The following is a 24,955-nucleotide window of genomic DNA, read 5'->3' on the forward strand; positions in this document are numbered from 1 at the left end:
ACAGAACAAAAAAGAATAAAGAGCATTTATTGTTCTTTTATAACTACAACACCACAAAAATCAGCCCAGAAGTCCCAAGGGTTAAATATTCATCTGCAAATAAGGTAGGGACTCCTGTGTTTGTCCCTGAGCAAACACACAGTGTCACATTATTTAGCAGCCCTTCTAGTCAGTGCAGTTGCCTAAAGGGTTAAAATGAAAGTTCAGGCCTTTTCCTGCAGCTAGCAGAATCTCTCTAGCAGGGTGATATCTCCACAAATAGATCTTCTCCCCTCTGCTCTTAAACCCACTTGTTGGACCAATAATGTCTAGGAAGACAATGACTTCTCAGGACTTCAGGCATGGAGTATTCTGTTTACACAATTAATTACCAGCAGGTACATTGTCTTAATTTTTACACATAATTTGCTTTGTTTCTCATTCCTTCTTCCTCTTTCAGTCACCACTGTTCACTGCTTCTCCAAAAGACCTACTGTACTATTTAGAGACCTAATGTAGAACAAACTCTGGATGTCCTTCAGGAAGCCAGCTAGTTGGCCTTTCCATTGGCTGTGTAAAGGATGTGGGCATTCACTGTAGGATGGGTCCTGCACTGACCACTTTAGGTTTCAACACATTTTTGTCCCATGCAATTATTGCCTCATGTGGATATACTGGATCTGAATAAGAAGATTAAGCAAAAAAACAGTTTAGTTGTGAGAAAAAATGGAAGGAAGTGGCGGAAGTGGCGGAAGTGGCGGAAGTGGCAGAAGGAAGTGGCGGAAGTAAGGAAGTGGCAGAAGGAAGGAAGTGGCGGAAGGAAGTGGCGGAAGGAAGTGGCGGAAGGAAGGAAGGAAGTGGCGGAAGGAAGGAAGTGGCGGAAGGAAGGAAGGAAGTGGCGGAAGGAAGGAAGTGGCGGAAGGAAGGAAGGAAGGAAGGAAGGAAGGAAGGAAGGAAGGAAGGAAGGAAGGAAGGAAGGAAGGAAGGAAGGAAGGAAGGAAGGAAATAGGGATGTACAACAGCAGAAAACAAAATTGTAAGATTTCTTGATCATCAGAAAACACAAAAACTGGTATTAATATTCAAATATTAATCTTCAATTAAAAAAAAGGTGGCTTCAAGGAGAAAGACTGCAGATTGCTGTCCATGTTTGTTGAAGATGCAAGAGAGGATAATGATAAAAACTGCAATATGGAGCTTATTATTGAGTTTAGACATTAGAAAAGACAAAAGAAGAAACAAGCTCTCTCACTATGAGGATGGTGAAGTAAATGAATAGATTGCCTAGGGAATTTTTGGAATCCCCAGACTGGAGGTTTTTAAAAACAGGATAGACAAACATCTGCCAGGGAAGATTTAGATACAGCTGGTTCTGCCTCAGGGTAGAAAAAGGGATTGAACATTCTTTCTATCTCCCTTCCAGCCCTACTTGCTATGAATCTATGATAAACAACAATAATACTTCAACAGTAGACACTGAGAGGTCACTAGGTAGGGGTAGAAAAGAAAGAGTAATAGCAAGGAAAATCAGTGAGGATTTTCTAGTCCTGTGTATCTCTTGCTTTCCCAACTGTGCCTTTTTCAGGAATGTTTCCAGAGAATGAAAAGGTATTATGAAAGAACATTTTATTAATATTTTGAGATGACAGAGCATAAGACCAAAGTGGAAACCTGCTATGGAAGATAAGACAAAAGACAAACTTAATCGGAATCCAAGCAGAGATAAGGTACCTGTCATAGACAAAGATATTTGTTCCCACAGTGGTTTTAATTGTGTATCAGGCCAAAAAAGCAAAGATTTTATATATTAATCTTTAAATGTTGCAAAAAGGCAATTCTTCTTTGGGTCACTTCCCAGAGACAATTAAGACAGATCAGATAGATGGTTATGACAACATTAATGCAAACATACAAAAATGGCATTTTTTCCCCCTAGGATTAATGTGCAAAAGTATGTAATAGTTTGCATTAAAATATGCAAGCTGAGAAGCTGATATATGTGACTATATTTGTGAAACTGATTGTATTTAAATACCTTTATTGCTAGGCATATGCACAAAACAACAATGTTAAGACAACCACATTATTTTTCCTTTTCATGAATTTTGCATGTTTTGCCATAGAGAACTAATGCTGTGTTCAAAATTACAATGGTATAAAACATTTTCCGTTACTTAAAAAATATTTTTGAATGCCTTTAGCCTGTATTTTTTGCTACATTTTAGCCTGTTAGAGATTCTCATGTTTGTTTGTTTGTTTGTTTGTTTGTTTGTGGGTTTTGGGGCTTTTTTGAGGGGGAGAGCAAATCACAAAAATCACAGCATCCATGTATACACTCAATCAGCTGTCACATCATAAGCATGCTTTGCATTTTCTCTTTCTGAAGTCAAGCAGCAATTATTTTCTGAATCTCATTCAGATGACCGGTCAACAATTTTACTTCAAACGGCACCAAATACAATATTTTAAATTCAAATACTGATTTTTAAAAGGTTGTACGAATTTTACCATTTTCTTTGACAGAAGTAAGTTTATTTTCAAAAACACACCTGGAAATCCTTCTTAAATACATATGGAAGCAGTAAGTAAAGGTCTTGCTTGATCAGCTCTATATTGCATGCTTCCTTTCTGTTCCTGTTTCACAGATAACTAATGATTTGAGGGTAAAAATGAAGAACTTGCATATGTATTAATCCTTTAAGGCTGTTCAGTCATCACTATGCATACATGCAGGTAGTATAATGCATAAATGTAAACAAGGGATGTGTTTTTCTTCTCACTTATGCCATCATTTTTCTGTGCTGTTTTTTCCTTTGTATGCAGTCAAGGGGTTAATCACTGGACTTTTTAAAAGGGATTATTTCTGATATATATTAAAATGGAATTAATTTAAGTACTCAGATAAGACCATTTTCCGCTATCTGCTGCCATTTTCATTTTTTACCCCAGAATGTCATTATCTGCAAAAAATATTTTACTTTTTCAATAAAAAGATCTGAAGAATCAACATTATCACTGGATCAGCCTTTATAGCACAAAATACACTCTGATTGCCTTGACTGTTTTGTTTGATGAGAGGGTGTATGCTTTGTGGGCAAAGCAAGAGGAGAGAAGAATCATCGTAGTATCCCAGTAAGAAACAGGATTTAAACGGCATAAATAGCACAGATTCTGTGATACAATGGAAACATCTCCTCAGCCATTCCCAGCTAAGCTTCACATCCTGCATTTCTACTCCAGTGATCCTGCAGCCTGTAATATACGCAATAAAGTTTGTCGGGGCGGCATGCCTGTGCTGACCGCCTTTGAAGGCTCCAAACCGGCACTGAGCTGCTCCTGTTCCTGCCCAGATTTCTGCTGGAAATTTCTGCTGTGTGATTGTTTCCCAAATGCAGCACTGCTCAGTGCAGTCACGTGTATCCCCAAGGGGGGAATGAAAATGGGGCAAAGTAGGGGTCAGCAGCAAGTGGCCATGCACAGCTGGGGGTTGGATGGAGTGGAGTGGAACAAGGACAACAAAAATGATGGCATTTTGTTTTCTCATGTTTTGACAGCAACTTATTGGAGACACTCTCCACCCTCTCAGAGACACTGCAGAGTAAACTGTCTTTTAGCTAAGAAGAGAGCCATAAAAGTCTAACTGCAGATGAGTTACAGACCTGAGCATAACGTGTTTGGTGAAAGAAAGTGTAAACATCACTGAATATACCAGTTAATACTTCAGATGTGTAATTTTCTCCACTATGGGTTTCTCCTTAATCTTGCTCAGTTATTGGCACTCAAACAGATCTAGCCAAGCCCAAGAGAAAGCAGAGGATAAATACTTTGCTGCCCATGTCACAAGGAGACTACTTTCAATATTTCTATATTTGAACAAAGTCTAGATTTTAAAATATGTACCATAATTTCCCACAGATTATCTTAACTGTTTGCTATATTTAACATTACCTAAGTTAAAATGGGTTAAGAAATATTCCACAAAGACACTGAAAAGCCAGAGCTAGCATAAATTCTGGAATATGTACAAAGAAAAACAGGCAAACATCTACAATTTTAATGTCTCAAACCAGTTTTATTGACTGCAGCTCTGATTTATTTCCCCATCCTACTCTTTCAAGATCTGCACCTTTTCTTTCTTCTTTGGGATGAACAAAGATAATGGAATAGATTGTAAGTGAGGCAAATTACATGGCTGTTTATGGTTGTGTTACACATATTATATATATCATTTGCAAACTATTCCCCAAAGAAATGGTATCAAACTTTTGGGGACAGGAAAGGATCTGATGACAGTCTTTCGTTTATTTTCTTTCAGATGCTCCATGATAACTGAATGCATTATTTTCTTAGATTAATTTCTGTTACTGCAGCTACTGATTTCCCACCATTGTCTATTTGGGGTTATTTTTGGTTTGTTTTTTTTTTTTTTTGCTTTAATGTCCATTAACTATATTATTTGATTGAATGATGCCATCACAATTAGAGGAATACAAGTCCAAATATATTTGAACAGAATCATATATTTACTCCATAAGCACTCTACTTTAGATAAAATGTAAAGGCTTCTGTATTTTTTGAGTTTGGGATTGGTTTTGGGGAGGTTTTGGTGCCTTTTGTTAATTTGTTTAACACATACACGCATTTGAAAATATAGCAGTATTCCAAAATCCCTAAGTTATGTACACAATTAATCTGAAAATTTCAGCACCATGGTAATTTTACTTGGATTTTTTTAAGTGACTTAGCATGAATGCCTTTATTTTTTAAGAAGCAAAATTTTAAGATAAAGTTCTGTTCTTCATCTTTTCATCTTGGTACACTCTGCATAGAGTTGGTTTAAGCAGTAATTATTGGACAGTTTGGACTAAAAGATAACTTCAGCTAAACACTAGGTAAGTGTTCAGGAAAGAAAAGGACAACTCCTCTGAAATGAACAGAATTATTAGCAGCATTTGCCAATGACAGAACTATTATCAGCACTTTGAAATACCTGTTAGTTAAACAAAAATTTATCAACTTTGACAGAACTTCCTGCCTGGAAGGGTAGTTTAAAATTACTGTTAAAATAAAAAATAATATCTATTTTTTTATTCCTTTTAAATGAAGTTTGAAAACCTGTAAATAAAAGAAAAATCTCCCCCTGAAGAAAAAAAAGAAAATATAGCCTTAATTTTCATTTCAATTCCATCAGCATGCAGCAGAAACAACTCCTTTAAATCAATAGGGTGTCATAAGTAATTTGAAGACAAAATCAAGCTGTTAAAAGCAGTTGCAATTTAAATATTTGGTTGCACTCTATGTCACAATCTAGAAAAATTAGTACAATGGTTTTTTTTTAATTTAAAAAGCAAGTAAGCAAACAAAACAGAAAAAGATTCAGTTCTTAGCTATTTCATGGAAGGAATAAAAAGGCTAACTCCAACCCAGGGAAAACTTTCAGTCAATCAAGTTGCACTGCAGATTCAGTCAGTAAGGAGTGTTAGGAAACTAAAACATTGCGATGTAAGCCCATTGTATTTACAGGTAATATTTGCTTATTCAGGTAATTAATCATCACGACTAATTATACTAGAAGGTGGAGAGATTATTTCAGTAAACCAAGATTACTTGCCTATGGGTAGAGATCTAGGAGCTGGATATGTACACTTTCACTAATAAAAGATAAGGATCACTGGTGAGGCAGGTTGTAGAGCTTGGGAAAAGTAGTAAGTTACTAAGTGAAACTGCTTTTGGCAACTATTGACCTTTGAGTTCTTAAACTGGAGCATATATAAACAACACAATGTTCTCTAGCAAGTTTTGCCTGATAACCTGCTGGCAAAGGGACAGAATATCCTCTAGCCATTTTGCATGCACAATTTAGCAATTATGTGGTCAGAGGAAGGATGATTCTTTTAAGGTGTTGGTAGATGAATGGTAGATATTCACAGGCTTTACACATTTACAAAGGAATTTCAAAATCCAACACAGCGTAATCAATATCAACTCCAAATCTTCTATACTGAGATAAATGATATCGATCAGTCTACTGGGAACACACACACAAAAACAGAAAGAGAGGAAGGATTCAGAAAAGCAGGTCATACAGATCAAAAGCATAGCACTGACAATACTGGCTTAGGGACAAAATGTTAAAGGCTGTTTCACTCAGCATGGAAAATCTGAAAAATTATTTTGATGTATTTAAAAGCAGTGCATTCTAAGAAAGAAACTCTAAATTTATTTCAAGTTACTATTATAGTTGAATAAAAATTTTCCAAAGCATATCAAAAGTTAGTTTTAGATAATTATTATAATCAGGAACCATGCTTAGAATGAGAATACAAATGATTTATAATTCTACCCTTACTTGCAAATTAAATATTAATTTCAAACTTGAGTAAAAATTTTTCAAAATAAACGTTTTGTAATACATTTTGCAAAGTACTACAAACATTGCAATGCAATCCAAATTAAGGTGTGGATGTACAGAGTTTGCCTTTTGAATTTCTTTTATTTGTCAGATTTTCCAAGTTTTCTGGGAGCACTCAGGAGCACAGGGTAAGAGAAGCACATCCAAAATCCTTAGTGGCTAAGGTTTTATTTCTAATTGGTGTTTCCACACTCTTGATGCATTCATCAATCAGATGTAAATTACAGTATGCCTGATTGGGTCTCCTTCACCCTAACCACTCCCTGCTGACTGGCAGTGCTTGCCAACTGCTGCAGCAGGCAAGATGAGCAGCAGGAGCAGCAGTAACAGCACCTCTACTGTTCTGGAAGGTCTTGGCCACCAGCAGTATCATAGCTAACAACTGCTCACTTAACACCTATTGAATGTCTTGAGCACAATTGTCCCTTTGAAGAATGCAGCTGTCGCCTTTGATCAAGCATGAGACATCACTGGCAGCAAGTAATATAAAAGAGTAGGTCCATAAATTCAAACACTGTGGCAATTTCAGAGGAGTTCCTTTATTCTGGAAACAAGCACAGAAAAATGTCTAATTGGTGTGGAGGGAAGTGGCACAGAAGATAGAAGCTGCAGAAAAGCTTTTTTTCATAATATTTAAACCTAGTGAGTGATCAGAGAAAATACTATATAGTCAATAATCCCAACAAACAGGGGGATGGGTTGTGCACCACTGGAAAAATTTAATAAATACACAGGTTGAAATACTTGCAATCACTTTCCAATGTAGCACCCAGATATTATTGTATAGTCTTCAGTCTGCTAAAGCACAGTTCTTATGCTACATTACCATTGATTTTCTGTATTTTAGAGCAGAATGCTATATAAAATTACCTTCAAAGTGGCATACCCCCGCTAGCTGGCTATACTCCTAGCTGGCTATACCCCCTTTGAGATGATTACCAAGTCCAAAAGGAGCCTGGAGATGTTTATGTGAGGGGCGGTGGGGAGAAGGACAAGGAGGAGCAGTGGGAGGAGAAGGGCAGATATGGCGTTTTTTGGCCCAGTGGACAAGGAAAAGCAATCATGGAAATTCATAGATCAAACTTTTTTTGTTGTTTTTTTTTAATTGAGGTGTGCCAGTTTAATGGCGGTATAGATGGTAGCATGGAACTTCATTGACCCTAGCAGTATTTTCAGGGAATGGGAATAATGAGTCCTGTGGGTGTTGGTGACAAAAAGGTATGGGCAGAAATAGGCTCCCTTCATCTTAACTGATAGATGTCATTTTCTTCTTTGTTTTTCTTGAACCAACACCTTAAATGCAACCTTCTCTTTCTGGTTGACTAACACTGATGTTCCCTCATTGCTGCCTGTGAATACTGCAGGTGAGTTTGCTGTATCTGTGGCCAGCACTGAACAAAGGCAATGGGACATCCAGAATGGAAAGGCAGTAGCTTTTAAAAGGTTCAGGTTTGAACATCAGGAGTGGCATCTGTAACACAAACACCTTCAGCTTACATGAGAGGCAAATATACCATTTAGAGCACAAATATTAGTCCTTGTTGTGAATATCCAAGCTGCATGGGGGTTACAAACATTGTCAAATATTATGTAAAAGTGTACAGTAGAAATAATCTCATTTAATGATCCACTGACTTTTGAATATATTTAATGTCAATACGTGACCCAACAATATTTCTAACATCATTTGTATATCACAACTAAATCACTATTATATTACAAAATATACCTTTGTATAACACTAAGTGTGTTTTGTAATCAAACGAAGTAGGAGTGTGGGAGGAAATAGCAAATGAAAAGTTTTTGCGGGATGTGTTATGAACATAAGATAATTTAAGAGGAGTGGTCAAATGCTGCCTGGAAGGATTTGGAAGGATGGGTGCTAGCTGTGACAAAAACAGAAACCCTTTTGCTGCTTCTATCTTTCTTTCAGGAACACAATTTTCAGTCTTTGTGCCCCTATTTTTCTTTTCATCCTCTGCTTTTCCTGTCAATTAAGCTGTACATGCTCCATGGACAGAAGTTATAAATGTACATCACGCTTAAAAAGCCATGAATGTGAATATGGCTGGGATGCATTTCTCCAGATGTTACTTCACTAGTAATAAACCCTGTGACTGTTTGTTTTATCCTCCAGAGCTTTGTGTTTAAGGAGATCCCAGTTTGCTTTGTCTCCCCTCTTATCCAGTGTGGTTAGATTATTCCCCTAGGTCATGGAAGACCCACAATCAGATTGGCACATTTGTCTGAGCAGACTGACATTCCTTCTGTCACATCTGTAAAAATCATGACATCATATGACATTTCAGAATGGGTTTCTTAGCATGCTATGCTGTTAATGCTGTTCTCAATGACAACAGGAGCATCAATTTCAATCAACCAGAAGGCCACTGTGTTTCTTTTAGTGCTGTTTTTCCTCCTTGACCCAGTGGAGTTAAACAGCAGCTCCTGCAGTGGGGCTGAGTTTTTCTCTCTTCTACTTCCAAGTCACCTCAGACAGCTGAGCTATCTGAGCTACATGCTTTATCAGTTGGTAAAAAGCCAATGGCAGTGCTTTTTGAATATTTCTAAATGTTTCTTCAGGCACAGTTAGTTCACACATTTGAAACTAAAGTTACAAACAGCTCTGAGTTGCCAGAAATTTAATTTCTTCAGCAAATAAATTCTTTCCCCTCCCACAAAAGAAAAAAAAAGTCACTGCACTACTCTGTTCCATCACTTTCATAGCTTTATGAAGAGAGTGGCTGAATTCATCAACAAAGGATGTTGGAAACAGACAGATCCATCTAGGGACCAAAAGTACAGCATTTTGGATGAAATAAACATAAATTACCTAAAAAAGTAGAGATAAGTCAAGAAATAGGCAGTATCTGTCAAGGAGTTTAGGATTACAGGTTGCCCATGAACTTGAAGAGGAAATTCAGCGCCTAAAGGAGACAACAAAATATTCAAGTCATCAATACATGCAGAAGAACTAATGACAGGTCTCAAAAAAAAAAAAACAGCTGCTACATGGTGGAAGACAATTTTTATTGACAGGGTCCAAAGTTATGACTGAGGAGAACAACATGGTAATTTGACTTTAAGAGGGAGTTAACTGTGGCACTTCTACCATAATGAAGAAGGCAGATTACAGGGACTTCAGAGAAATTAATTCTCAAATATGTGACATATCCTGACAATTATAAGACTAACTAAGCAACCCTAAGAAAAAAGAATTCGAAAATAAGAAGTCCTGAAACTCTGCATTTTAATTCATCTCTTCCCACTTTGGAGCCTGACAAAAAAATGCATTATTAGAAATAAATAAAAGGAGGGCATGAAATGGCTTCTGAGAATAAGCTGTAATTTATAGAAGGAAAGTAAAATGTCTTCTCTTCTATTTAAAAACCCCTGCAAACCAGAAATGCACAGAGTGAATGGATTTTGAGATATTCTCAGTGAAAGTAGAAAGTCACTAACACATCTGTAATTGCCAAGGGGCCTATTCTTCATAAAAATTTATATTCTCAGGATGTCCATGTCATCACAGCCTGTTACAAGCAAGTATTTTGCTCTTTTGCAAAACACCTGCTTAAATACACAAGTGGCTGTATTAAAGTACTTATCTCCGAATATAGAGAGGGCTTCTTTTTAGGTATGCAAATATTAACTTAAAAGAAAATACAATAGAGGTGACAAAAAGTTTCCATTATGGCTCAAATTAAAAAAATACCACAGTACCCTAAAAGTTATTTTCTTTGATTCCTACTTTATAGACCATCCTTCTAGAAGGAGTCAAAGGAGAAATATATTGGAACTCAATTACCTGTGCTAGTGAACCACGTACAGATATTTGAAAATGGGTCCCTCTCACAGATATCCAGTGTGAACCAAGTGTGTGCCTCTCATCTATCATTAACATTATAAATTGCAGTATGCGCATATTTATGCGGGTGGAAGAAGCAAAAAATGCTCAATAAAAGACTAAATGTGACTCAGTGACAAGTAAAATTTTTTTGTGGTCACTCAAATAGTTCTCTTTGCTTTTCCTCTGTTGAGTGAGTGAATGGAGGTCAAGCAGCTGCACCTCAGTCAGATACGCTTTGGTTTACCTGGATGAAGCACCAAAAGATGAACCTTGTAATTTTGGTGCATTGCTATAAAAGTGACAGACATCATTAAAGGGAAACAAAAGATTGGGGCATCACTAAAAATTGTTTCCGCTTGGCATCAAACGCCTGTGGAAACCACATGGTTTAAAAGGCAGATCAACAACCTTCTCCAAATATCTCAAAACATTTGGCCTTCTCCAAATATCTCCAAAGTCAAACATCTGCTGATCCTTATTGGCCAATGAAGGCAGGAGTCAGCAGGTAGATACTATTAAATGCCAGCATCTCAAACAAATTTTTCTGCAGGTGTTCCAATCCTTATCCAATATGGAAGAGAAACATTGGCTTATTCTTCAAAGAAAAAAAAAATAAAAAAGAAAGAGGACAACTAGAGGGATATGCTCTTTGGAAAAAAGAAAGAAATTTCTTACTCAGACAATCCCTCATAATTTCTAGCAATTTCAAGGTGTGTACAGCTATCATGAAACCTTTAACAACATCTCAGACAGTTATTGAATTACTCTTATTTATAAACCTCCAGTAATGCTCTTCCTTGTCAAATTGCTTACCCATGTCTTTTATATATCTATATATGTATTTAGATATAGTTCTTGCAATAACACTGCATCAAGTAAATATTAGTCTCATACTAAAAAGATTTTTTTTCTTGTGTCATTATAATTTCTTTTATTGATATATTCCTGACTTGAAATGGCACATTTTCACTAGAATTTTCCAGCTGCATTCATGTATCCTTAATATAGTTCCCGTTGTTTCAGAGTAGCTTCTCCTTATTGACTTGTTAGCATGATATTTTTGATAAGGTGCTCCACTACTAAGGATCGGAATCTTTTTTAGGATCCACACACTTTCATTTGTGCATAGGAATCTCTGATCTATATTTACAGTAGCTTTATAATTTAACAGATGTTTGGACAGTTACAGTCCCCTCTGGGACAGTAGTGTGTGGTTTTGAACTACTCCAGAGTTGTTCTATGAATATTTTTCCTCACTCTCTTATAGTCCTGGGGGTCTGTAACAGATGCTAATTGCAGTTTCTTCTTTGTTTTTTGATAATCTAGTCTTACCCCAATTATTCCACTGCTGCCCTCATCATTATTGAATTGTATCTTACTGATTTTCAAGGTTTCAAGCAATAGATAAGACCACATTATCTACAGCTTATACACACACAGCATAGCTTAAGTTTCATATGTGCATATGGAGATGGTGAGAGCATTCAAGAAATAGGGGCTTTTGGCAGAGAACATCCCACACCTCCTGTCCTTTCAGAAATATGCCTTGGAATAATTAGCAGCTCCATCTCAACTTCCCAATTTGCCACAATGCTCTCAGATATTATGCTGCTGCTCCACAGTTTTCAGAGGGGCTTATCATGCTGCATGCAGATCTGTTCTCTAAATCAAATGCTTTAAGACATTATTAACATGACCTTGAAGCATTTTTAAACAGTTTATCTTAAGTGAAGTTTACCGACTTGTACAGGTGAAGATGCCGCATTGTGTAACGGCACACATTGTGTGCCCATGTTCACCATGCACTGCATGTTGCCTGGGACCCTGCCAGAGTAGCCAGCTTCCTTGGTTCAGAGAGAATGGAAACCTTTCACAAATAACAGCCATAATAAATGCTCAGGTTGCACTTCATCTTTTAGTTCAGTGGAGGCAGAAGGCAAAAACTATTTTGATAAAGTAGCAAATATTCCAATTCCAGAACTTAGGACTCCAGTGAAGAATGAAGAAGCAGACAATGCTATCTATTTATAGTAAATTTTGCCTGAATCCCTTCTTTGTACACAACAGCCATGGTCTTTCATGCAGAACCACTGTAGATGGACAGCTGTGTGTCTAAACATCTGTGATGAACAGAACTCAGATGGGAGCTTAAAAAAAGAGAAAACGGCATCAACATATTCATAAGTTGGTGTGTGAACAATGAAAGCACATATTGTAGGTCTGAAGGAAAAAGGCAGAATCAGCTTTTAAAAAAACCTACAAAATTCTCTAAGAAATTCTTTTTGCAGATGTCAGCATAAGCTTTTTGCCTGATTTAGTGTAGCAGTAAACTCAGGAAGGGGACTAAAGAAATTGCTTTGACCAACCAGGAGTTTCAAGTACCTGTAAATCTGAAAACCAAAATTTCATTATAACTTGATCCAGAAGAACTATATCACCTCAAAAAATAAAATAAAAGAAAAAAAAAAAAGAAAGTAAACTGAATCAGCTCTGACTTGATTGTGTATATTAAACAAGATCAGCCTAAAACTGAAGGCATGCAGATAATAATCTCTGACCCTCCCAAGGTTCCATGGGTGTCTTTTTTGGACTTTCCATTTGTGAATAAGGTAAGTTAAATTCTTTAAAAAATTAATAAAACAAAATTAAATAGCCTATGTTTTTGATCAGACATCAGCCTGAGAATCAGGCTTTGTTGGCCTCACTCATACTGATGCTAACTTAATTTTCAAGTAGCTCTAATAATAACTGGCAGAAGTGATAACATATGACTTGAAGGATGTTATCAGGATCTCTGTTCTGCAGAGAATTATAATGAAGCATATAGAATGTATGCTTCACCTGAATTTGATCCCTCTTTTTCTTTTAACTGTTTACATGGTTTCTAAATCTAATATAATTTGCTTTACATTAAAATATATTGCCAAAGTAAGAAGAAACTGCCTTCTCCTTGTCTTTCTTAAAAGAATAATGAGTAGTGCTCTAAGTAAAAATAAAAGATCCTTGTCTTTCAAGCTTCCCTTTCTCTGTTCATAAGCAGTTTCCTGGAATACCTACTGATATTCCTCCTGAGAGAGACCAGAACCCCACTAGAGAATATTTTCCTTATAGGAATTTCCAACAGTCTTCAGTGGTTTTGACATGTGCAAAAATGACAAGATACTGCAGACTCCAGCACAGGCATACATTTGAAGAATACATTGCACCAAACTGCATATGCCAGTTCATTGCGCAGTTTCCACTGCACTGGATATCTGCTGTCTCTTTTGCTGTAGTTTCTCACATGCAAGAACAAGTCACAGCTTCTGGAGTAGAAAAATCTAAAACTTTCTTACCTGAAAGGCAGGGTATTATAATTTTCGCTTTTTAAAATTGCTTGCTTCTTTTCAATAAACAAAAAATCCAAGCCTATGGTACAAAAAGAATTCTGCCTATAAATGTATGCTCCCAAAATGACCTTAAACTTTGAGAAAGAGAGGCACAAAATCATTGTTTCCAACCTTTTAATTTTCCCTAAATGAAAAAGGGGTTATCACAGGGTGGTAACTGTGAGTTATCTGTGAACAGACTAATTTTCTCAAACATATTTGTTATTCAAAATTAATGTATAAATTTCTGTGAGTGATTCCTAGCTTGATCACCAGTATGAGAGCAGTCCATTGTAGGCAAAATAATGATGGGATATAGAGGTCATACATTACGTATCAGAGTCCCTAAGCAGTAATCTCAGCTCAAATACAAGCTCCAAAGTTACTTATCCTTATCTTCTTGCCTTTTGGGATTGAGACAGTCTTGATCAATAAGAGATTTTAAATAAAATATAATAGAGTAGTAGTCCATTTTCACAGAGAGAAAAAGGAAAATCTGGCAAATGACAAAAAAGAAGATATACCAGACCATCATTCCTTTGTTAGCTACTACTAGGATCTAAAGCCTTTCCTTGTTCCTCTTCTTCTTGACAAATGCTGACATGATCCAAGTGTTTCTTAGACTCTCCTGGGAATCTTCAAGGATGGAGAAAGGACTGCCTATAAAACCTGTAGACCTATCTTTTCTGGAAGTGGTCTGAGGGGGGAAATATTCTGAGTTCCATGTTAGGGAAGCCACTGCTAAGAAAAGATTTTAGTCAGTGTCAGGGCTGGGCTCCAGACAGCACATCCACATGTTGCATGCTTTGGGCAGAAGCCAGAGTCCCTCTTCTCTCTTATCAAATATTCTTCTGCCCTTGCTTGAACAGGGGGACCAAAACCTCCACACTCAAAACAAATAGAAGAAAGCCACAGTGGACTCAGTCTGAAGCACAGGATGGTCTCTGTTGTACAGTACTGTGCCCTGCCTTGGAAGTTTCCATAAAATGACCAGACAAGACCCTAAAGAAGCTGGTTAGCCTTGCTTTGGTCAGAAGATCATGCTACAGACCTCCAGAAGTTCCCTCCCACTTCCTTTGACTCTCATCCAAACTGGTCTTGTGACCAGTAGCAAGGATTTTTGTTGGATACTGTTGAGATGCAGAAGAACACTTGCCTTTAAGAGGCAAAATTAATGGCTATGGCAAATTGATAGCTGGTTAGCTATATCAAAAGATGACAGACTTAGAACAAACATAAATGAAAATTCAAAATTAGAAACATGGATGTAACTGCAAAATTACACATTAATTTACCAAACATTCATTGTGCTAGAATTAGAAGGTATCTTTTTTCAGTGAGATGCACTGACTTTTCTCAGACAGGGGAATGGTGCAGATGAATAGATCTAGTCTCAAAGAAATCATTAAATCACAAAATGATGACAAGCTGCTGATCTCATGCAGGTGCCTGAAACTTACTTGTGATTCTGGAGTCTCTGAAGTGAGGAGGGAGATAAACAAGAAATCAGCAAGTATTAATACCCTAGATCTTGCTTAGAACAGTCTCTACAGACCTGTTCATGAGAGGTAAATTTTAACTAGAATAAAGAAATATTAATATGATAAAGCAATGAAGGCATCACTATTTAAGAAGAAACACCAAGATAAAATTATTGAACAATAGGAGAAGGACTATATGTCTTATTCATAAATCTAACAGCAGACAAACAAAAGGAAGGAGGAAAAAAACCCATTTATTTAAAGCAAAGCATAAGAATAAGAAAACACAGTTATAAAACCAAGATGAGTAATTTTAATCTGAAAACTACCATGCTTCTCTTTGCTACAGAAATCAGCTAACACTGAACATTTTCTCACATTCATGGAATATGCTGATTTGAAAGGGATCTGCAAAGACCATTGAGTTGAAGTCCTGACCCTGCACAAGACCATGGTCAAAAGTCACACCATGTGCCTGTGAGCATTGTGCAAATGCCTCTTGAACAAATGCTTGGTGCTGTGACCACTTCCCAGGGGAGCTTATTCTAGTACCCAAACATACTTTGGGCGAAGAACTTTTTTGTAATATCCAACCTAAACCTCTCCTGACACTATTTCAGGCCGTTCCCTTGGGTCCTGTCACTGGTCACCACAGAGAAGAGATCAGCGCCTACCACTTCCATTCTCTTTGTGAGGAAGCTATAAACTTTGATGGGGTCCCTCCACAGCCTCTTCTTATCCAGGCTGAACAGACTGAGTAACCTCAGCTGCTCCTCATACAATTTTCTCCCAAGGCCCCTTTACCATCTTCCTTGCCCTCCCTTGGACACTATCTAATGAGCTAATTTCTTATATTGAGGTGACCAAAACTGCACATGGGACTCAAGGTGAGGCTGCACCAGTGCAGAGCAGAGTATTGGGCAAGAGCTGTACGGGGCAGTCTAAACACAGGGTTTGATAACCATCTCAGTGAGATTGCATTATGATGTTGCTTATCATAAGAACATTGAAATCAACAATCCAATACTCCACTGCTAATCCTATGCTCCTCCTGACGGACTGCAGTCATGAGGACCAAAAGGGATTATCTCCTTTCTTAGATGATTCTAGAAGCAGAGACTCTCTAAACATGGAATTTCATTTCAGGACCAGTGTGTGCCTCTATATTTGTATCCATCGTGCAAGCAAATGAGAGGGAAGGCAGGAAAAACAAGTTAATAGGTAAAGAAATGCACACAAGATACCAAATTTCCAAGTTGCCCAAGTAGGATACTTTCAAGAATTTCTGGTATCACACAATCACAAATGAAAAAAAATGCTATTTTCATTATTTCCACACACAGAAGATTCTGTAATAGAACATGCTTATTTCGTTTGCAAAGGATTCTGGTCAGTAAATCCTTTGCATTCCCTACTCTTTCTACTGTTATGCATGCTTTACTGAGAAATGGAAGTGGACATGTAATTTAAAATACAAAATCTTAAAAAAAAAACTAAATAAAATTTGATTAACATTTTTTCCACTCCTAGTTTTTGGAGTTGCCTCTCATTCATGAATAAAGGGTAAGATTACAGGGAGGTTTGTCAATATTTTATTTTTCTCCAAGAACAACGAACCTGTAATTCAGTGCAAAACACAGAAATTCTGTACAAACTAAAATTATAATGGTAAGAGAGTTGAACAGAAAAATATTTGGTTCTTCAAAGCATCAAGTGTGAAGAGCCAACCTCTGGAGTTGTTTTGTATTTGATTTTTAAAATTTTTCTTTTTGGGAAATGCAATAGTCCATTTATCCGAAATTAAGTCAGAAGAGAAAACTGCAATCATCTGCAAGTTTTCTTGAATCTTCTAAATTTCTCTGTTGTGAGGAGTCCAGACAGTGAAGTATAGATTTACATGTGGATCCATCAAAGCTTAACTTGATTTGGAAGAGCAAAAGAAGCTCAGTTTGATCTTCTAGTAAAGAAAAGAGGGCACTTGTGCAGAAACATTTTAGCTTAGTGAAAGAGCCATAAAAAGTTACAAAAGATAAACTGTGTGCCACAACTGCTAGTTTATGATTCAACAAATGGAGTAATTTTGGGGCCATGTTCTCTTCCCATATCTTTGAGCAAGGTGCATCTAATCCAAACTTGACCATTAGGGTCAAGGCAGGATCAAACATTGTTTCTCTTAAGAGCTAAGGTTGCTGTTGGGTCTCATCAGAGATAATGGCCTTTCAGAGCACAGTTCATGTAATCTAAGTATTTGCACAGGAATAAGTACTGTAGTAGACCACCAAATATTCTCCAGTGTCTATAGAGTCAAGAGACCTGGCTTAAACACAGTATTGAGATACTGCCTCAGTGCCCTAAGGTTCCTGTGAAACAAGGAATCTACTATCCCAAAAAGTCACTTAGAAGCGTACAGTCCTTCATCCAATATTTGTCTTCACACACTGTTCAGTGCTTTTTCTTGATAAAGCCAGGGCAAAATTACAGTTGCTATTGCCACACATTCTAAGTGTAATTTTTGCAGTTAAATGAGGTAATATTGCCTGAGAGTCAAAACTAAGACATGACAAGAGAGATGCTCACAGGCACACAAAAAACTCATGTCATACAAAATAACTCCAAAATAAAAACTGAAAGGCAGTTTAAAATTTCTGTTGTTAAAGCAACCTATAACTTTGATATATGAAGAGGAAGTCTGAAACATAATGAATCAGAGATCTATTTCTCTTGATCTGAAGGTCAATTAAAAAAAAAATTAAGGTGCTGGTACATGAGTGGTATGCAGAAACCAATTTATAGGAGTCTTCAAGATCAAATATCCGCCTTGGTTTCAGGCACCCTCAAAAATTACTGATTTTCAGACTTCTATTGAACTCTTCTATTGTTTCTATTGAGCAAAACCTATCTAAAGCTATATAAGTTCAAAACAACTAAGTAAATACCCAATGAGCTTAAATATTGAATAATACATAGTAATACCTTCTGATTAAATAACCATTTTGTTCAGTGATTACATTCAGTTTCCCCAGTTGGTAATTATTGATTACAGGATATAGTCATTTGTTTCTGCTAACCACTTGCCCTTGTAAGTGTAAACATCAAGGACGGGGCTTGCATTCGTCTATTTTCCATGGCACCAGGCTGCTATGCATGTTGGACAACGATCCATGACATGGTAACGATACACCTTTTGTTGCAAAATAAAGAGTTGGTGTTCCTGTAGTTGTATTGATACTTGGGATCCTTTCTCTCTCCTTCTTGCAGGTGAAGTTTTCATATGAATACTATAAGAATCATGAATACGAAATCTTAATAACTGTGTAATAATTTTACATAAGTAATTATATATTTCAGCATTTTGCTCTCATCATTTCCATGTACTTTAATAACCAAAAATTGCTCTTTCCAATTTTGTTGAGCCACTAAGGCACCTCCTGTTAAAAAATAAGAAAAAAATAACAAGAAAAAGTATGCAGATGTCTATTAAACATGTTAAAAAATTTGGGTGCGCAGGTCTTTTTTAGATACTTTCCTGTAAGGAACAAAAGTTCACTCAGTTGTTGTTTCACGTGGATAACTATCTCGATTCCATGTGTCTAGTCATATGTTCAGTCAAACTTTGTCCTGAAACAACACTAGACTGCTTTCAGTGGTTAAAAAACATTCCCTTTTTTTTTTTTTTTTTTTTTTGGTCTTTATGTTTTTTAAGTACAACACCACAGGTCAGGAGTCCCCTCTGTATACTTGCAGTGAGGGTAGTGTCGGGGTGTAGGAGCACACAGATATGCACCTAGAGAGGCTGGTGCAGACTCACAGCCCCTCAGTGAGGAGATCAGGCTTTCTGGAAGTTGAAGACATCTCCAAAGACATGTATAGAAGAAGTTAAGTTTTGCTTTAGTTACAGTTGAGGTTGAAAAGTGATTCTGCAACTTTCTATCTCTCACTTTCTTCAAGACCCCTGTTTTTTTTTCCAGAAAGTGTCACTACCTTTCAGTTAAAGATGCTTTCCAGCCAAGATCAGATGAAATCTTTTGGTTCTTTCCATATTCTACTGCTTATTCTTTGGATAATTTTGTCCTTTCTTTGCACCTTCTGTCTCATATCTTTAATGTTTCTGAATTGCTCTGAATTTCTAGCATGAAAGAATATTATACTGAAGTTAAAATTATTTCCTGTATATCATTTTCCCTTATGAAACTCTACCCATGCAGAATAAAATGAAAATAGTATGTATGCTTTCTTGTTCTTGACATGAAAAACCTATTTCTCAAGCACAATGGTGATTGATAAATATGATTAATAAAATGGCTATATTTCATTTATTTTGAGTGATAGATTACCTAGTAAAAGTTTTCCATAAATAATACATTAAAAAGTCATAACACATAACATCTCATTAGCTGATGCTTCTAATTTTATGCCTATCTGAAATAGTGTGCTGTCTCATTTTAAATCTCTAAATACATACGAAGTTGAAAGCTTCCCATAGGTTGTATTTTTTAACTGCTTTCCCAAACCTACACCAGAATTTCACAGTGACTGAAAAAGTCATATTTAAATTAGCTAAAAACAGCAATTGATGATAATTTATAATCTTTAACAAATGCACCTGTTTTTAACTATTAAGATATCTTTATCTTTAAAGTAACTAAGATTGATATTTTTCTAATACAGTATTAAATTTTATGTTTCTAGTACTGATATTGCTTAGTTCTTATTATTCAGATCTGTTTGGGCAATGTCTCCAGTATGTTTCTCTATATATTACCCTGAAATATGGATGTAAAATGAATCTTCATGCTGAGGAGTCCACAGTGAACTTTTTTTGACTGACCACTATCATTAAAACAGGTGGAGTGGTGATTGTTGTTATAAGACAAAGATCTATCTCATTTTTTAAACCAAATTGTAATTCGCCTGACTTTGAACAAAATAATATTAACACTTTCAACAGAAACCTATTGCAGCCATTCCTTCAGAAAGGAATGAGATGCTTTCGTAGCCAGGGGGCCCTCAGTACCATTGTGGATCCAGGTGCTTCTGCCACATCCCAGTGTACTTTGAAGTTTCACCATTTGCCACAGATTGTTACCACATCCATCCTCTGCATAACATGGCCAGGACATAATCCTTGTTGAGTAGGGTATAATTAGCATTAATTTTAATTGCAGTTGCATTATTCTATGTGGCCTTGAGAAACTTCCCTACTCATATCAATCCAGACTGTTGCTCCAAGGTCCATTCTGCCAGATTCATAGAGCTAATCCTCTCTCAACTTTGTATCCCTTTTTGGGCTTGTTATTGACCATCAAAATTTACACTCTCAGATTGCCTTACTGCCAAACTTGGGCTACTTTTTTATTTTACTTTATTACTGTTAAGGGACAAGAGTTGGTAAATCTCTGATGCAAACATTCACTCTCGTTTGTTAAATTCATTGCAAGCACCAATGTGTGGTTTTCCAAGATGTTAATTTCATTTAGACTAAAGAGGATTTATCTGGAAGAAATATTTAAACTGATTCATTATTCAACTTTCAATTTCTCATTAAGTCACCTTCTGCAGTGCATCTTACAATCTTGATGTGTTCACATGGTCTACTATCACAGCAAGCTGACTGCTTCCTTGTGCTTGGTTATTTGTTTGAGTCTGTCTCTATTGTCCTCCCTGTCTCTGGGGTGAGGGCAGTCTGTCTGATCTCTGTGCACCACCTGGCACTGCAGAATCCTTGTTCCTTTGGCACCATGTAGATGCAAACAGTAAACAGCAACAGCCATGTAATGTTTCCAGAGGTCAGATCTAAACCATCAGTAGCTTCATGGCACAGTGCACCCTGTAGTAGCAGTACTCCAAATGTCAGGATTACAAACCTGGAAGCTCTGTAGCATTCGCGGATCCCAGGGGTTGGATCCAGTCTGTAGAACACATGCATGTTGTACTTACTGAATATTAATTCTTGCTATAATTGAAATGAAGAATGTTACCACCATCTCTATCCCTGCCCCTCCCTCCAAAAACAAAACCCAATAACCCATTCTGCCCATAAACTGGAAATGTATCAGCACACTGAACTCTGTTCCATGTATCACTTAAATAGTTCCTGATCAGTACAATGCAAGCTATACATGCCCAACCACCTGTTTCTTTAAGGAGTATTATATTTCTGCAGCAATAGACTTGACTCACAAATTTATAATCACACAGTTTTGAACTACTTAACATAAAATTTTAATAAAAACTACAGCATTTGTAAAGCATGTCAGCTTGAAATAAAGCTAGGTATTTCAATAACACCCAAGTGCCCTATTTAGCATTTTTTGAATTGAACGTTTATTTCAAAATTTCTTCCCAGAGTGAAATTGCTTTTAGAGAAAATCATTAATAAGGAAATCAAAATGAAATATTTAAATTGCATTGAATAAAATAATTTGGCCCAAAGCATTATGGGGAAAATTTCATCATTTTGTGAGCAAAAAATCTGTTTTTGTTAGTTTTTATTCCTCTGCAGTATAGAAATGATTTTTTTCTACTTCGTTTTCATAATAGAATTTCCAGGAGAGATTTTCAGCCTTTAATCTAAAATCTCATCTTTTTTGCTTTTTCTATAGTACTATATTTTATATAAAACACAATGTGCTGAATAGATTTCCCTGAGAGGTAATGCTAGTCTCATCCAAAAACCACATTACACTCATTCTTTATTAATATTGATGGGACTATGTTGGGAATCTTGGTTATTTGGGGGAGTGGGACATGGAGGAATTGAAAGAAGTGACAAGTTCATTAACTAAAATAGGACGGGAAAACATTCAATCTAGATTAAACAGAATTTTGATTTTTTGTTGCACTAGAAACAGAGAAAAGAACAAAGAAATACTTTGTTTATATTTCTCCCTATCCAAAATCAGCTGTATTCATTTGGGCACTTCTACTTAAAAATTGAAAGAGTGAGGGCCTTTTCTTCAAAATTGCTAGAAGACACCTTTTCCCCATTAACTAAATATTTTAGATATTCTACACGTATGTACTATAACACAACAATTCAAATTTCCTCTTTTACTTGAAGCTGAAGAGATCTTAGCTCCCAGGAGAAGGTCTACAAACAGAATGTAAATTATTTTAAGATACAGTGCTGGTAACAGCATTGATGATTAAGACACTGTTCCAGGAGAAGGCGAAAACAGTTAGGACCTCCCTCTGTGGGATAAAACATGGGTAAAAAAGATGTCTTGCTGGTTCAAGAAGGTATAACCCTCCCTTCTCCACCAACACTGGCCAATATATAACCCTCTCTCCTTCACAGACACTGGCCGAGATTTTCAGCACATAACAATTAGATTTTGTTTTTCAGAGAATTTACTGTCTAAGTGAAAAAAGCAGATAAAAGGAACAAGTTCTATGTCTTGCAAGTTGATGAGTGAACTTTCTCCATTGCAAGTTTATTTTGGGCACAGACACTCCCATTCTGGCAATTAAGAACTCCACATCTTCAGTCTGATGTGTTCAATATTCAGCATGAAAACTCTAATCTTGATATCCCCTCTGGTAGTATGATATAGTGGTACAAAATTACCGCAATGTCTATGAACTGTACTGGATTTGATTCTTCTAGAATGTACTCCCTGATTGAACTATAAATGGAGAGCAGCTAAGAGAGATTAATTAACTCTTCATTTCCTAACAAGGAAGATGTGTGATGTGAAGCTAAACATTTTCTGTAGAGAAATACATGCCAGGTGTTATTCTTCATCTTCTAAAAGGCAAATATAAATATATGTATGCCTTCCTAGGAAACAGATTTCAAATAAAAACTAGGTATAAAATATATAGATTTTAACCATGGATCAGTTCTGAAAATTTATTACATATTTCTATATGCAAGGGCAATAATATGTGTAGCAAAATATACAAAGAAGCTACAAGTAGAAATATGGGGAACATGAAGCCTGTAACTACCAGGCAAGAATTGATTTATAATGCAGGTGAATGAACACTATCACTTCTTTTCCATTATGTTCTGAAACCTTCCCTTTAATTTAGTTCCCTCTGTAATTTTATTTCTTAATTAATTTTGAATCAAAGCATTTTAAATATCAGGGTCTGATTTCACATCAAACAGATTGTTCTTCAACATCTTTGTAAACAACCTGGACAGAAGACTAAAGGGATACTAAGTAAGTTGGCAGATAAGACAAAGCTGGGAGGAGCTATTGACTCCCTGGAAGGCAGAGAAGCCCTGAAGGGAGAGTTTAGACAAATTAGAGAGCTGGGCACCCACCAGGTGTATGAAGTTTAACAAGGGCAAGTGATGAATTCTGCACAGGGGATGGGATAACCCTGGGTGTATGGAGACACTGGGGAGTGAGATGTTGGAGAGCAGTGCCATGGAAAGGTCCTGGCGGATGGTAAGTCAGCACGAGCCAGCAGTGCCCTGCAGCCAGGAGGGCCAACCCTGTCCTGGGGGGAGTCAGACACAGCATGACCAGCTGGGCAAGGGAGAGGATGGGGGATTGAGGTGGCCTCACCTTGAGTCATGTGAACAGCTTTCGGTGCCACAATATAAAAGAGGCATAAAGCTATTGGAGAACATCCAAAGGAGGGCCACAAGAATGATGAAGGAGAAGTTTATAAGGAGAAAATGAGGTCAATTGGCTTGCTCAGCCTGGAGGAGAGTGAGTGGACACCTCATTGCAGTCTAAGGTTCTTCATGAGGGAAAAATGAGGGGCGGGCACTGATCTCTTCTCTGTGGTGACCAGTGACAGGACCCAAGGGAATGGCCTGAAGCAGTGTCAGGGGAGGTTTAGGTTGGCTATTAGAAAAAAGTTCTACACCCAGAGCATGTTTGGGCACTAGAACAGGCTTCCCAGGGAAGTGGCCACAGCACCAAGCCTGACAGAGCTCAAGAAGCATTTGGACAATGTTCCCAGGCACACAGTGTGATATTTTGGATGTCCTAGGATTTGGACTTGATGACACTTATGGGTCCCTTCCAAGTCAGAATATTCTGTAGATCTGTGATTATTTTGTTCCTAGTGTTGGACATTCATGCAAGATCTTAAACAGGCATTAAGTTGAACTAGGTATATCAATTTGATATAAGAAGCAAGATATTAAACTGCATGGCCTTTGCCCAAGAGCTCTGAGGCAACTTAAATCTGAATTTACAGGACTTTTGGCTGCCATCTGTAAGCTATATTATGAAAGGTTACTGTGGCAGAAGACTGACAGATTGCCAATGCACCTCCCACCTCAAAAAGGTCTCAAGAAATGATCCTAGAAAAGGCAGGATTCCATCCCTACTTAAAAAAAAAAAAAAGAAAAAAGAAAAAAGAAAAAAAAGGTCGTTACAAAGGAAATAGCTTGATTTCTGTAAAGGAAATACTACCTTGCTATCCTACTGTGCTGACAATGTCAGCAGAAATGTGGATGTACTTGCATTTCTAAAGTCCTTGACACTAAAGATCACTAAAGAAATTAAACTGTGGCAGGATTGGTAGAGGGGGTCTTTTATGGATTAAAAGCTGATTAAAGGATAGGAAGAAAACGTCCTAACATAGACCTTTATAGACCAAATGTTCTTTAATTTTCTAGATGGAAGACAGTAGGATGTTGTCCCATCAACTGATGCTTGTGCTACTCTTTTCCAGCATAGATCATCAGTGGTCTAGAAAAGGGTGTGAACACTGAAATCTCCAACTTTACAGACCATACTAATTTTTCCTTTTTTTTTTTTTGTTTTTGTTTTTTGTGGTTTTTTTGGGGTTTTTTTGTTTTGTTTTGTTTTTTTGTTTTTGTTTTTTTTTTTTTGAGCTGTGCAAATGTTGAGGGCTGCAAACACTTCTCTCAAAAAAGAGTGGCCAGAAGGGTGGC

The 24,955-nt window shown here is 36.9% G+C and overlaps 1 long non-coding RNA gene across 1 annotated transcript in view; it reads right to left on the reverse strand.

Moving 5' to 3' along the window:
* Positions 1 to 6,326: 6,326 nt before the first annotated feature.
* Positions 6,327 to 24,955, reverse strand: part of LOC115947788 — a 34,868-nt gene continuing 16,239 nt past the window's right edge. The window contains exons 3-4 of the long non-coding RNA XR_004081650.1: positions 9,225 to 9,318; positions 6,327 to 6,935 (exon numbers count right to left, since the gene is read on the reverse strand). This is a non-coding gene — a long non-coding RNA (uncharacterized LOC115947788). The remainder of the gene's footprint in view (positions 6,936 to 9,224; positions 9,319 to 24,955) is intronic.

This window comes from Geospiza fortis, unplaced genomic scaffold, assembly GCF_000277835.1.
Source record: "Geospiza fortis unplaced genomic scaffold, GeoFor_1.0 scaffold192, whole genome shotgun sequence".
In the NCBI taxonomy this organism is placed as follows: domain Eukaryota; kingdom Metazoa; phylum Chordata; class Aves; order Passeriformes; family Thraupidae; genus Geospiza; species Geospiza fortis.